General features: G+C 34.1%; 2 pseudogenes; both read right to left on the bottom strand.

The window, feature by feature from the left end:
- Positions 1–362: 362 nt before the first annotated feature.
- Positions 363–4659, bottom strand: LOC123227452 (annotated as a pseudogene).
- A 1505-nt stretch (positions 4660–6164) lies between these two features.
- Positions 6165–13068, bottom strand: LOC123227801 (annotated as a pseudogene).
- Between the last annotated feature and the right edge of the window lie 931 nt (positions 13069–13999).

Here is a 13999-nt window from a genome sequence, read left to right as displayed (position 1 = left end):
GAGAGAGGGAGGGGTATTTTAGGAATAAAAAAGGAAGGTTGAATAATGATCCACGTCAGCGTCTACGTAGAGGAGCTGATAAGGAGAGCGGGAGGAGAGTTTGCGTTCACGCTGTGGAAAGTTCTAGTTTGATTCTGTACGATCGGATTTACTTTCGCGTAACTTAGGTGCTTCTCTACTGTGTTGCCACGTCATCACTTCAAAATTTTATTTGATTCCTTAACAAAATCATTACAAATAATTTGTTTGAAAGTCTGGGTTTAAATTCTTTTTAATAATATTTTTAAATTAAATTTTTTATTTTACAGTAATTGTGATATCATTATATTCAAAATTTGAATTATTCAATGTAATTGATACAGTTTCCAAAAAACAATTTCATTTAATTGGGATTCTTTGTCAAAAAATAATAATAATAAAAGGATAAACATATTTTGTGAAGTAAAGGAGACAAGCCATAATTAATTATAATGAATAACATTGGTACCCTCCCATCAATGGCTATAAAAGGGGGGGAGTGTCCAACTTTTTATGAGAAAAGTGCTTTGTCACACTCATACACAGGTTGTTTGTTTTTGTATATAGTGAATGGAATTGGATTCAGTCACTTTTCACCAACCGTTTTACCAGATAGATCTTTGATATATCTCCACCAAGTTCCTCAAATACTATCAGTGAGTTCTGTTTTGGCTTCAACCAAGATCTAGGAACATGGTACCTGAAAACTCGAATATATAGGAAACTATCAGCAAGAAAGCAAAATGCAGTTCATCTGAATGTAGATGGAGTTTTTGTTCACAAGTTTTGTACCATTTTTGAGTGGGATTGTCACAACCCAATTGGCAATTATTTGACCTGTATGTGCCAGTGTAGTTGCAGCCTCTGCAGTCACCTTCAGCATTAGCAGTCCAGTATCTTCCAATGCTGTGTGTGTTGATCCATACTTGACCTTTTGTCATGCTTCCCATGTCCAAAGCCAGAGGCTCATCTCCTTCTGGTTCATCAAAATACGCCTGCAAGTTCAACAATTAGCACATAAATGTATTGTCCTACCCCATCTCATTTGGTGGGCACCTTCAAAAGGTCTCAATTTTCCATACCTTATACCATGTCAATGGTTGTATTTTTGGCACTGCTAAGGATAATGGTGTCCATTCAAAAGATTGAAATGAATTCCATAAACTGATTGCTTCTCCTGTAAGTCCAATCTGTGTAATTTACAGACCTTACAAGTGAAAGTTATTGAAATTTATACAAGTGAAATTTACAGGCCTTGTATAAGTGAAAGTTACTGAAATTTATACAAGTGAAATTTACAGACCTTGTATGCCCATTTCTGCCAGGACAAGTCACTCTTTCCCTGATCAAGTCCATGGAGAACAACTGGTCCTAAGACTCCAACATTATATGACTCAAAATGTGGACCAAGATTCTTCAAAATCAGCAGCAAGAAAAATTTTCAGTTAGGCTAAATTGACATCAACAAGTGGTCTTTATTCAAAATAAAAGATTGGAGAACTAACTGTCAATCCAACTGCTACACTCAGCAGTGAAATCTTGTTAACTCCAGCATGAAGGTTAACATCACCAGTAAAAGTAAATCTTCTGTTTTCTCTTGTCCCAGAAGCTGAGCCTAATCAGTTATTAGAGCACTAAATTTGTTAACTTCTGAAAGAAACCAAATAATACCTAAGTTGTATCTGCTGAAGAATAAGCAATTAAGCAGTAAACCTGAAAGATGTCCATTCACAAATACATGCAAAGCATGGCCTCTTGATTCTACTGTGAGAGTATGTTGCTGATTGCTGTGCAAAAGTGATTCATTCGATCCGATATGGACACTGGAAACATTATGTAAAATGAAAGTTTCAGTGTAAATATGTCAACAATATTTTGATTGAAATTTGTTATTCTATCTTACTTGGTTGAATACCAGAGATAGTCACTGGTATCTCTGGTTATATTTAGTTGCTCCAAGAGACCACTCACTGTGATTGTTGAATCATCTTCAGCTGAAAGTATGTCTTCATTGAATGTCTCCCATGAGAGCAATTTAATACTTGTGGGCAACATTTGCACACTGGATGCTTGACTTCTTACCTGCAATCATGGCATGCAGTCACTGAAACATTTTAATTTTGCCAACCAAAATAACGCATTCCCTATGAAAAATTATCAAATTTTCCTTACAATGGCTGTGTTGAAGACAACGTTCTCGCAATCAGGAAGAATGCTGATAGACCATGGTGGAAGGTAGAAGTGCTTTCTATTAAAAGTCACCCTTGCTGATGACTTTGAATTGAAGTTTGACAAGAAAGCAGCACAGCCTCCCGATGTTGAAGAGAACACGTGCGCCTTAATAAAGTAGAAGCCAGCAGAAAATATTCAGTGTCAGGAACAAATCCATACTTAATGGAGGTTTTTCATCTAAATATTATTGCGGAGAAGATGCCAAACCTGTTCATAATTTCCCAAGGACATGACATAAGGATCTGCATAAAGCAAAGCTGTTTCACATAATTTAACAGCCTGATGGAGTTCCTTTAAATGATCATACTTTGGTTGTCTTATTAAGCCTGTCATATGTATGAGTCACAAGTCAAGAAACTGTCTTGCTCATGAATTAAGGCTTTCAGTTTCAGACTGAAGGTACTGGAAAAAAAAAGGGCTCAAATTTCTGACCATATTCATCGATGGGAGCATCATAATCATAGCTGGTGGTAATGAAAGGGCCTCCAGCAGTTCTTCCAAAGTTTGTTCCTCCATGATACTGCAAAAGATGCAATGTGAGAAAACACCTTGTAGCTGACTCAATTGCAAAAAGGAAACATAGACATTGCATAAAGAAAAAGTAGTGTTTCTTTACAGTTGCTAATACAAGCTTAAACCTTATGAAAAGTTCACATGGCATTTACATATTTTCCTTTTTGGTTTCGGGGGAATCAAGAAAAGCATAAAGGGATTTTCTCTTTTAGCTATGACAACCAAGGAACCTGAAACCGACCATGTAGTAATTAACAAAAGAGCCTCCAGCTTGAATGAATCGTGCAACTGCAAATGCTAGATCTTCAACTGGTCGTTGATAAATTGGCCCACCGAATTCTGTGAACCTTCAAATTGTGTTACAGTGTGTTAAGCAAGTTCATTTAAACACAGAGTAATTTAGATTGTAACAGTAGTTGCAATTTACCAGCCGGTCCAAGCCTCAGTCCATAATTTTGGTTTAAAGGGCTTGTTTGGAGAGAATTTATCACAGTAAAAACCATTGCATGTATTTATCTGTCACCAGAATTATAACAAGATGGGTTAAATTTTTCCCTCATTCTCTCAAACTGAAGCTTATTTTGGGAAATAATTAACTTACAACAGGATCTGGGGCATCATATTCCTTGCACATAACCCACGGACTCCAGTATTCAATCCGGTGGCCATCTGTGCAGCCCAGTTCATATATGCCTCACCAGCACTTCCAAATTTCATTCTCTCTGGCTCATACTCATTCTCAATCTGTACACATGATAAAACAAAATAAGTGGAATCCCAAAATGTTGAAAAGGTCAGCATGCCAGAATCTACAGGGAAAATAACAATAAAGAAGCAGACACAATACCTGTGAGAGAATAATAGGACCACCTTGGGACTCGAATAACTTTTCATCCTTCATCATTTGGACAATCTTTTGGGTGAAATTTTGCATTGCTCTCTGCAAAAACAAGACTCTGAAATACTTAAAACTAGACTATAACATAGATATATATACACTTTCTTACTGACAACACAAACCTTGAAAGGCTCATTATCTGTTCTAAAGCTAATGCCTGGCACAAACTTCAACCATACTGGAAACCCCCTGAAAAAAAAGAAAGGAACAAAAATGAAAAACAAGTTATGCAGAAGATAAGCATATTACAGTAGAGGTTTTTGAAGATTGAGCAGATGGTTCTCACCCAAAATTCCATTCTCCACATATGTAAGGCCCAATTCGGAGATGTACATATAGGCCTGCTTTCTGGACCAACTTGATGAACTGAACCAAGTCATATCTCCCCTCAAAATCATACTAAAATCCTCAAACCAGAGATGAGAAAATGAGAATCTTAAAATGGTTACAGGAGAATAATAACAAACATAAAAAATGAATTATATAATCAAATAAAACTGAGAAAAGAAGCAAATTACAGTGCCAGGAGAAGGTTCGTGGACATTCCAAAACACATAAGTGTCTATAACATCCAAACCTCCGTCTTTGGCTTTCATTATAAGATCTTCCCACATCTGCAATATATACATAATGTTCCATTAGAAGCAACAAGCACAAACACATTTTCTTGGAAAATGTGAAATGGGAAAGCGAGCAGACTAAACTTGCATTACATTTTGAGAGCTTCTTGGGTAGTGTATGGAGCCGGAGAAGAGAATTCTCTTCTGATTATTGATGATAAGACCCTTCTTGTCGTAGGTGACGTTGCAGCGTGTCACCTGGAGACTTAGAGACAACAGTAAGAGGAAGAACAGGAAGAAACAGTTGGAAACTGAGTTAGCTTCCATTTTGAATGCCAACAGACAATGTGAATGAAGTGTGGGAAGAGAAAAGAATGTGAACAAAGTGGAAAGTAGAGGATGCAATGGGGTTTTATAGTGCAGCAAAACACTGCCTTTTTTGTCTTGAACTATTTTTTTACTGTCATTATTTAATCTTTTGCACGGTGAAGAAGAAGGGTTCTGAAAGATAAGTACAACAAATAAAAGATTAACATTGGATGCTTATTTTGATGCTTGAACAATGGGCTATTTTTTTCAAAGGTGCCCAAATTTCTTGACTTTTTGCTGGGTAATTCAAAAATTGGCAATTAACACAAATATTATTAACATTAAAAAGATAATAACACACAAATGTTATCAACATTAAAAGATAAAAAAGAGACGTGCCCTTTCTCCTAATCGGCCAAATCTGTTCAAAATACCCAAATAATAAATATAATCTTCTTTCCCTTCCCAATCCAATTACCTCTAATTATTCACCAACATCCTAACCTTCAAATTCAGACAAATCCAAATAAAACATTTTTTTTTCCTAATATCAATATATTTTATCATAATATCAAATTTCTTACAATAATAATTACTATTATTATCATGGAATCCTAACAAATTGCAACTCAAAAATTTCTGTAAAAGTGATCAAGTGATTTCACCATAACATGTTCGTTCCTTCACATTCAAGTAACCAAATAAAAATGATAGAGAGATGAAGTTGAGACAGATGATTTTGACCTTCAATAATATGTCTCACCAAATGTAAATTGGATAGTGATAGAGCAGAGATATATATAAAAGATATAATCACAAATTAATGGCAAATAAATTTAAAAAAAAAAAAAAGAAATAGAAAGAGAGAGAGAATGTGATGGGAAATTGAAAGGTGAGTAGTGTGGGCATGCATGTAACTCATGATCTCAACCAACGATTATTGTTTAGATTGTATCCATTTCATTGGAAAAATAAATATTCTCATTCAAGGAGAAGCATAGATTTCATTTCATCACAAAAATATTGGTTGTTGCAATGTCATGAATTGTGATTTTGATGTGGGATAACTACTAAAACTCTTCAGACTTTTTCCAAGATATCCTGTGTGGTATTAATTAATATTTATCTTAATTCCCTTCAAGTTTTTTAAATTTGTTTTATCATGATCAAATCAACCCTTAGATTCCAACAAATGATTATTCATTGAATTTGATCAAACACGTTTGGAATTACCCTAATTATATTTTAATTTGCTAATTATCCTAAGTTAAATTGATAATTCATTTTAAAAATAAACTAGCTTTAAAAAAACTAAAAAATATTTGAAATCCTTAACCCAAGATCACAAATACTAAAGAAAAAATAATTAAAATGTTTTAACCATTTTAAAAAAATAAAATTGCGTTTGGTTGAAGTTTTTTATTAAAAAAATAAAATATTACCACAAACATATATATATTAGTTAAATAATTATGAAGTATAAACCATTAATATGATAAAAATTGATATTATCTTTATTTAAATATCATTGTTACAATTATTATAAAATATTTTTTTTATTATTTATTACATTAATTGAAAATAAAGATTTTGTTTCTTCAAAAATTAATAAGGATAAAATTATAACAAAATTATAAAACAAACTCAGAGGTTTTAAAATATTTATCCCTTCCCAATATTATAGGGTTTGGTGAGAGACGCTCACCGAATCAAGCTAAATACAGATAAAGACCTCAAATCCTGCCTACTAAAATTACAGAGATCACTACAATCAACAGACAGCAGGCTATAGGATTCAACTTCTTCAGAAATTTTAATTCAAAACTCGAACAAAATTCGCATTTGAAATGATTGTCTAGCCGACTCTATTAAGGAACAAAACCTACCTGAAATTATTACTGGAACCATCTTTGAAGCTGTTTTGAACCTTGCTTATTACTACCGTCAGTTTTGTTAGAATTCTGCTGGGGAAACTTCGACCTGTATTGTTTGATCAGCATGTCAAGTTTAGCTACTACATCTCACCCGGTGGATCTTTACTCTTTTTTGGCCTTTTTTGTTTCATTGATTTATCTTCCTTGTGTTTTTGTGTTTGGTCTTCCTGCTTCCTCTTACATTGACTGAAAATTGATTTCTTAGAAGAACTTGATTTGTGTGGATCATTGGTTGTCATTTTACCTTTGTCTGAATTTCCAGCATCAGGCTTTCGGCCATCTTGGCAATCCTTTTGTTTCCTTTTTGAGCCTTTTGTCTTCCCTTCCAAGTTCTCTCTCAAAAGAACTTCTGCCTTAGTGCTAGCTGGATTGCATTTTTGCTTCTTTCCAGCTCTGTGTTTAGCAGATTCATGAGGAATGCCATTAGCCACTTCATCCTCTTCACTGCGGTACAAATCCTTCAATTCTCCAATGTCACCATTGGATTTCCGTCTTCTAGATGTCTCCATTTTTTTTGGGTTGCCATACAGAGAGTATGACTCATCATTTTGTTGCTGCTGACCGTGTATCCTAGCTTTCCGTAGCTTCAATGTTTGAATGTTATCAACAGCAAACTCCACAATTGGACGATGTTTGGGACCAAATCTTTCTACAAGTTGCCAGAGAATATTTAAAGATCAAATGTAATAGAATTCCCACATTTTGATAAACACTTTCCACCATAGCAACAGCATCCTCAAAAAGAAAGGTAAACCATGCAGAAATAGAACAAAATATGCATATGTTAAAATGGCCACCAGTCCTCATATATAACAAGAACTTGGGATAAGGTATAATTGTGAAACACAGTACCTGGATTGCTATTAAGAACCCTTAAGGCCACAAGTGCATGTTGATGCTCGGTGAACTCAACAAAAGCAACCCCTTGTGAGTAATTCTTTGTATCGACCTTTCCCCTCATATTTTTCAAGAACTGAATCTGCATACCAGTATTTAAAAGAAAAAAATGATCTTATGGTAACATAAATATGATAATAAATAAAAAGCATAACAACAAAGAGATGAAGGTACCAAAACCTGTCGAATTATTTATAGGTTTTTGCTTGGTAGCTCGTGAGATAACAGCATCAACAAAAAGTTTCTTAAGTTCTTTTTCAGTCATTGACTTTGGCAAATTGTCTATAACCAGTCTTGTCCTTGAAACATGAAAATTAGGAGATTGAATCTTAGTCATCTTTTTCTTGTGCAACCTACAACGCACCCAAAAAGCATTTCAAATTTTCGTGAGGGAAAATACCACTCAGTGACAGGAATGTTGACAGAGAATGACAGATTTGTTTTTGTTCTTCACAGCGCTAAGAATGCAAGACTAAATCTGGCAAATAAACAACCGCATGTCTAACATTTCTCTCCAATGAGAAATAAACAATTTGACTTTGAAAAAAAAAAAAAAGTAAAACCACTTTTATAGAGAAACAAAAAAATCCAAAACAAGAGAACAAGGAAATATAAATATAAAAAAGAATTTAACTGAATTTATGTCATAAAATAAATTATTGGAGAAAAGAATTATGTTTGCTGTTTTGACATATCACTAGCTGAGACACCTTCAGCAGCTGGAGTCTCCTCAAGGATTAAGCCTTCCTATTAAAATTTGATAAATGGAGAAAAAAGAGTCATTTCATGTTGAGACAAGCCCTGCATCACAAAATTGAAACTGCAGGAACAGCATAAATTAGAAAATTCAGGTAAAAAGAGAATGGGATTAAGAATACTAACTTTTGCCAGAAAAAGACTCCAGTGGTCATGATCCTTGCTTTTGGTCTTCTCCAATTGTTTATCATGAGCCAATTTCTTATCCAAAGCTTTCAGTACTGTCAGTTGCCTGCCTTTCAGAAAAATTCCCAAGCCAGAATGAGCATTTGCTGATGAAACTGCAGCAGTTGCTGCATCTCTTTTTGTGAATTTGAGGAAACCAGTCCCCCTTGGTCGCCTGCAGGAAGCACAATGAAACCATATTGGCTTAACTTAAAGAATATAAAGCATAGAAAAACATCATACCGAAAATTGAATCCTTACTTAGTGACTTGATGAAGAACTGGGACAAAAGATTGAACTTCCCCAAATCCAGAAAACCTTTTTATCACTCCTTCATTTTCAATATCGAAAGGAAGGTTGCTTATGAAAGTTGTTCTTTGTAAATCCTCATCTCTATCTGTCTGTTTAAGAGTTTTTTATTTGCTTTTGCCAGAGTTTTCAGGTTCAGATACCTCTGACACTTTTTGGACTCATTAGATAACTTCCTTAACACATGAATAAGTTCATCAGAGCCCAGGTCCTCATCTTCCTCATGCAGTGCAGAATCATCACCAACAGAGGGAACAGAGTCGGCGGATGATGAAGTGATCTTCTGAAGTACTTTCTTCAGAATATCTGCTTCCTCATCAAAATGAACTTCACAATGCTTGTCTTCTTTCTCTGATGAATCCAGATCATCATCCTCCAAATCATCATCACTGCATGTGTCACTGTCCTCATCTCCTTTATTCTGCAGCCCTGTAAAGGGATATATAACCCACATATCATTTGCTAACATATTAATTAAACCCAAAAACTGCCATAAATTACCAATAGCAGTTGCTAGTTTAATTAGCAGTGCCTCCTAGCAAAGCAGAACATGTCAACCATAGAGTAATTCAACCACAACGATCAACAAATTGACCAATTCTCAATTTCATGCACATATTATGGAAACCAGATACATAACTATATCAATGAAAGCATCGTGACAATATTTGTGCAAAATTTTCAATTACGAAACTCCTTTCTTTATCTTCTTTTATATTTTGGCTTCAGATACCTCTTATACAAAATTTAACAGCAAATACTAATGATTACCTACACCTTATTGGTGTAATCAATTATCTTACCATCATAATTCCATCATTTGAAAAGACAACTTAGAAATTTTTATTGGTAACAGAGCAATTTATAAAAAAGGACAAAAATATACCCATTCTTCAATTTTAGTTGATACAGACAAGTAATATAGTAACCAAGAACTTGGTTAAGGACCATGATTATCATCTTCAGATGAAACAGTACTACTACTGTAAATTTTCTTTGGAACAGTCCAGTCAACAGCTATTGGTCTTTTACCAAAAATTCACCCATTGAACTTTTGAATGGCCTGATGTAACAAATCGAAATAAGATTGAAAGTGTGTTGACCCTCCAGTAACATTAATAGTTTAGTACTAAAGAAAGCATAGTTCAGAATCTCACACTTTCTGCATCTCGTTTACATGTGAATTTCACAAATGCAAAACCCTTAGATAACCTGCATAAAAGCAAAAATATTGTGAAGTGAATAACATAACATTTTTTTATATCTGAAGATAATGGGAATTTTGAATACCCAGTATTAGGATTATGAGGAATAAAGACATCCCAGACAAACCCTACAGATGAAAACTTTTCTTTGATCTCATTTGCTTTAGCCAGCATTGATTATGAGCAAACTAGTTCAGAAGCCAAGCCCCTCTAATAAAAAGTATGAGACAGCAAAAAGACCATTACTAAGAACAACCTTAAAAGGGATGTTTCTGACAATAATATTCCGCATCTGAGTCTTGGAGCCCTAAACAACAAGAAGACAAAAAAAGAAACATAATTGGAATTTTCTAGCACACAAATAATAGAATAGCATATCAACCAAACCTCAAGCAAAATATAAAGTAACGCAATTTTATAAGTCACTGATGAAATTAAACATATATCATTTAGGGAATCAGGGCAAAATTATATCAGCAACAATGCTAATATTCATAATCTTTACCTCTCCACCAAGCTGACATGCCCAAACAATTCCTCCCTCTACCTCTTTTTGGTGTAACATGGCTACAGATGCACAAGCAGATTTAACACTCATAAAAAGTACAGCTGAAGCATCCATTTTGCATCCATTTTGTGCAAGACCTGGAAAAGTGTCAGATGGGGCATTTATCAAAGGAATTATAAAAAGATAATGCACACTAATTCCAATTCATTTTTTAATAGTAGACTGGAAGTCATTTCCCCCAGATTAAGAACAAACATAAAAATAAAGAATTTACTAACCATTTTGTTCAAGTTCTTCCTTTGGAAGAGGATAAGTTATAGAACAAACAGTGTCAACACTTTTGGCAAGGCAGTGGACAGCTTCTGCCATATTAGTGATAAGAAGAGCACCGACTAAGACAGTCCTAGCAACCCTGCATAGCATCACACAGAAGAGAAAGAAGAAAATAAGTCATGGGGCAATCTTCAAAACTTGAACATTGCAATTGACATTTTTTAACTTCCACCGAAGAGTAAACCTCCACCTCCTTAAAAAAAAAAAAAAAATTGGAAAATGACTTTCTGGAATATAAGTATTGTTGAAACAACTACAACTTAATGGAATTGAAGAATATTTAGTTTACTTTCAAAAATTAAAATTGAAAAATAAAAAAAGAAAAATCAATCACCTGTGCTTCTCTGAACAGTTTTCCTTGTCTGCTAGGTCAATGGAAAGTTTTGCTGCTTTTCTAGGTTTCATGGTTTTGTCTGAAATTTCATGCAAAAAATCAGATAAAAAAATTCAAAAATTAAATAAGAAAAATCAAGCCACATATTTTGATAAATGGTAAATGGTTTAAGACCTGGATCCATCAACTTTGAAGAAAGCTTCCCTGCCTCAGAGGTTAAACCATCCTCATCTTTCTTCGTCTCCACTGCATCATCTGACTGAAACACTAATTCATTGAGTAAAAATGTGGGATAATTTTTACCAAAAAAATGGTCTGCCCTTAGGATAACAAGAATATCAAAACACTATATACCACAAAGTCCAAAACCAATGTAAAAGATAACAACCTTGAGCTGCTTTTGAGCAGCATTGCTCTAGCAGAGCACAATGCATGGCATGTATAACTCCAATTTTCCGACCTCCAATGGATGAACCATTCTTCATCTCAATGACACAGTTAGCATCCTCCATAACAGCACTGCAAAGGGATCATTTAGAACACGAGAAGAAAGCAAAAGAGAAATCCTTCAAAGTATATCACCATTATATATTTTCCTAACATCACATCAACTAACAGCAAAAAGTAATGACCAACAACATTTAAAACTGCTACTGCCATGTTACACAGGCAGCTAAGGGCTCGTGTAATTTTCCATCCAGAATCAAACTAATATTTACTGAAGCTTGTCTCTGATCAACTCTGAAGGGATAATGACTAGAAATTCTATACAAATAAGCAGTATTTTCACTGATTTTACAAAGAAGTGAACCTCAATGTCGTCAAATTTGTTTATCCTACAGCATAAATATCATATCATGTTTGCATTTTTTATAAACACCAGCTAAATGTAGTCAAGGCAACAGTAGCACAGTTCCCATCACAAACTAACTGAATTTTCATGTAAATACCAAAAGCAATAAACTGAATAAAGACACAAGTATATACATACTGCATAAGGTATAAGAAATCATGAACTCTGTCCAACCACTCATAACTTTTAAAAGTCTCTTTCAAAAAAATATCAGGTACTCATTACTGCTTCGTACAGCATTTTTATGAAACTAAAGCTACTAATTCAGAAAGAAAAAAATGGTTCACAATCAAAAACAAATTCCATAGAAAAAATTTATGATGCTTTGTAGATAACAATTGATGAATTGGTTGAACTCAAAGAAAGAGCATCAAATAGAAAAGTTTACTTAAATTGCAATTAAAGAGAAAATGTACAACTCACAATTGAACATAACCAAATCTGCAGTGTTCACTTGACCCTGCGTACATCAGAAAGGAGAAATAGATTATTTAAACAACCATACATACCATGGGCAAAAGAATTTTACACACCTTAGAAAACACCAATTGTTATCCCCTATTCCATCACCCCATCACTAAACCTAATGCAGAGTTTAAAATATTACCTCAGAAGAAAAATCTCCTCATTATTATTAGAACTGAAATTTGCCTAGCAACTCTAATTATTACTATTAAAATAAAAATAAATAGAAGCAACACTTTGGAGTTAATTGGTGTTCTAAAAGGCTACAATTAATAGCAAAAAAACGCAGTTATTTCAAATAATCTACTATCAAGCTCCTAAAGTAAGAATTTTCACATTATGTTTACAAATTGAAGCTCACACTCACAGTTCTGAATTACAACCAAATGGTAAATGCACGTACAGGTCTACATCTACTTACCTTTCTTTGTAACCATAAAGCATCTCGGGATTGGTCCAACATCGCTGAAAGTCTCTTCTAGCCAAGCAACAACATGAACAAACAAAACCAGACAATGTTTAAAAAAAAATTGCCATGCGCAACATTCAAAGCTGTGTTCAGGCTTTTAAAGCATAACAAAACGAACCCAACTAAATCACGATTGACAAAATGTTAATGAGAACATGATGAGCTTTCTCGGGAACCAAACAGGTCAATAATTACGCTAAAAAAGTACCTGAGAATTGGTGAAGGAGTAAGGCAAGTTATTCACGAACACAGTGAAAGGACTGTGCTCGCTCTTTTCGCCTCCTTCTCTGTTTTTCTTGTTCTTTCCCATCCTTGAGTCTGGAAAACCAGAAAGTGAAGGACTTGAAACCTCTAAATCCTCGCACGTTTTATACGAGGTGGGAATTCGGGTATTGGATTGGGCTTGATTTGTCCATTAAAACTCGCCCATATATGTCAATAAACAGGCCAATCCACGGCCCACTAAGTCGGTCCGAGACCAGACTATATAATGGAAGTCTAACTTAGCTTGCAGACTAGGTTACAAAACCTTACTTAAGTCAGATTGCCCTTTCCGGATGAATCCAATTATACCAAATAGATAAAACTTCAAAGTCAATTATTAGCCCTATAACCACTAAATTAAATAAGTCAAGAGTTAAAAATTTTGAAATGTCGTCAAAGCAGATTCAAACTCTTACTCTTTTATACTTAAAATTTTTTCATTGTCACTTAAACTACCTTTTAAAGGCTTATACTTGAATTTTTATATGTTAAAAGACACGATTAATTAGCTTTAATAAGCGGGCTTGCTGCAGCCCACTAAGTTGTTCTAAGACCAACCCATATATCGTTAAATTTTAATACAATATAATGGTCAAATTAGAAACTAAAACGATAATATTACCAGAAAGTGCTTTTGAATATAATGATAAAAATGTTTGAAAGAAAAGGTTAACTTCAGGGGACCATTGATCCATTACTAAATTTTGTCATTTGTAATAACTAGTTTACCTATGAACTACTAACTATGCACAACTTCTTATGAAAAATGAGAACTTTACTTTAGCTTTTTACTTTATTTGTTGGTCTAAGACCATTGACCCATTATTGAATTTTGCCATTTGTAATAACTAGTTCACCCATGAACTACTAACCATGCACAACTTCATATGAAAAATGAGAAGTTTACTTTAGCTTTTTACTTTATTTGTTAGAAATGGTGGTCCAAAATTATCATCTCTTAAGATTCTCTATGTTGG

The sequence above is a fragment of the Mangifera indica genome, chromosome 10, assembly GCF_011075055.1.
Source record: "Mangifera indica cultivar Alphonso chromosome 10, CATAS_Mindica_2.1, whole genome shotgun sequence".
Classification (NCBI taxonomy): Eukaryota; Viridiplantae; Streptophyta; class Magnoliopsida; order Sapindales; family Anacardiaceae; genus Mangifera; species Mangifera indica.
The sequence above is the reverse complement of the archived record's forward strand: the minus strand, read 5'-3'. Positions and strand labels throughout refer to the sequence as shown.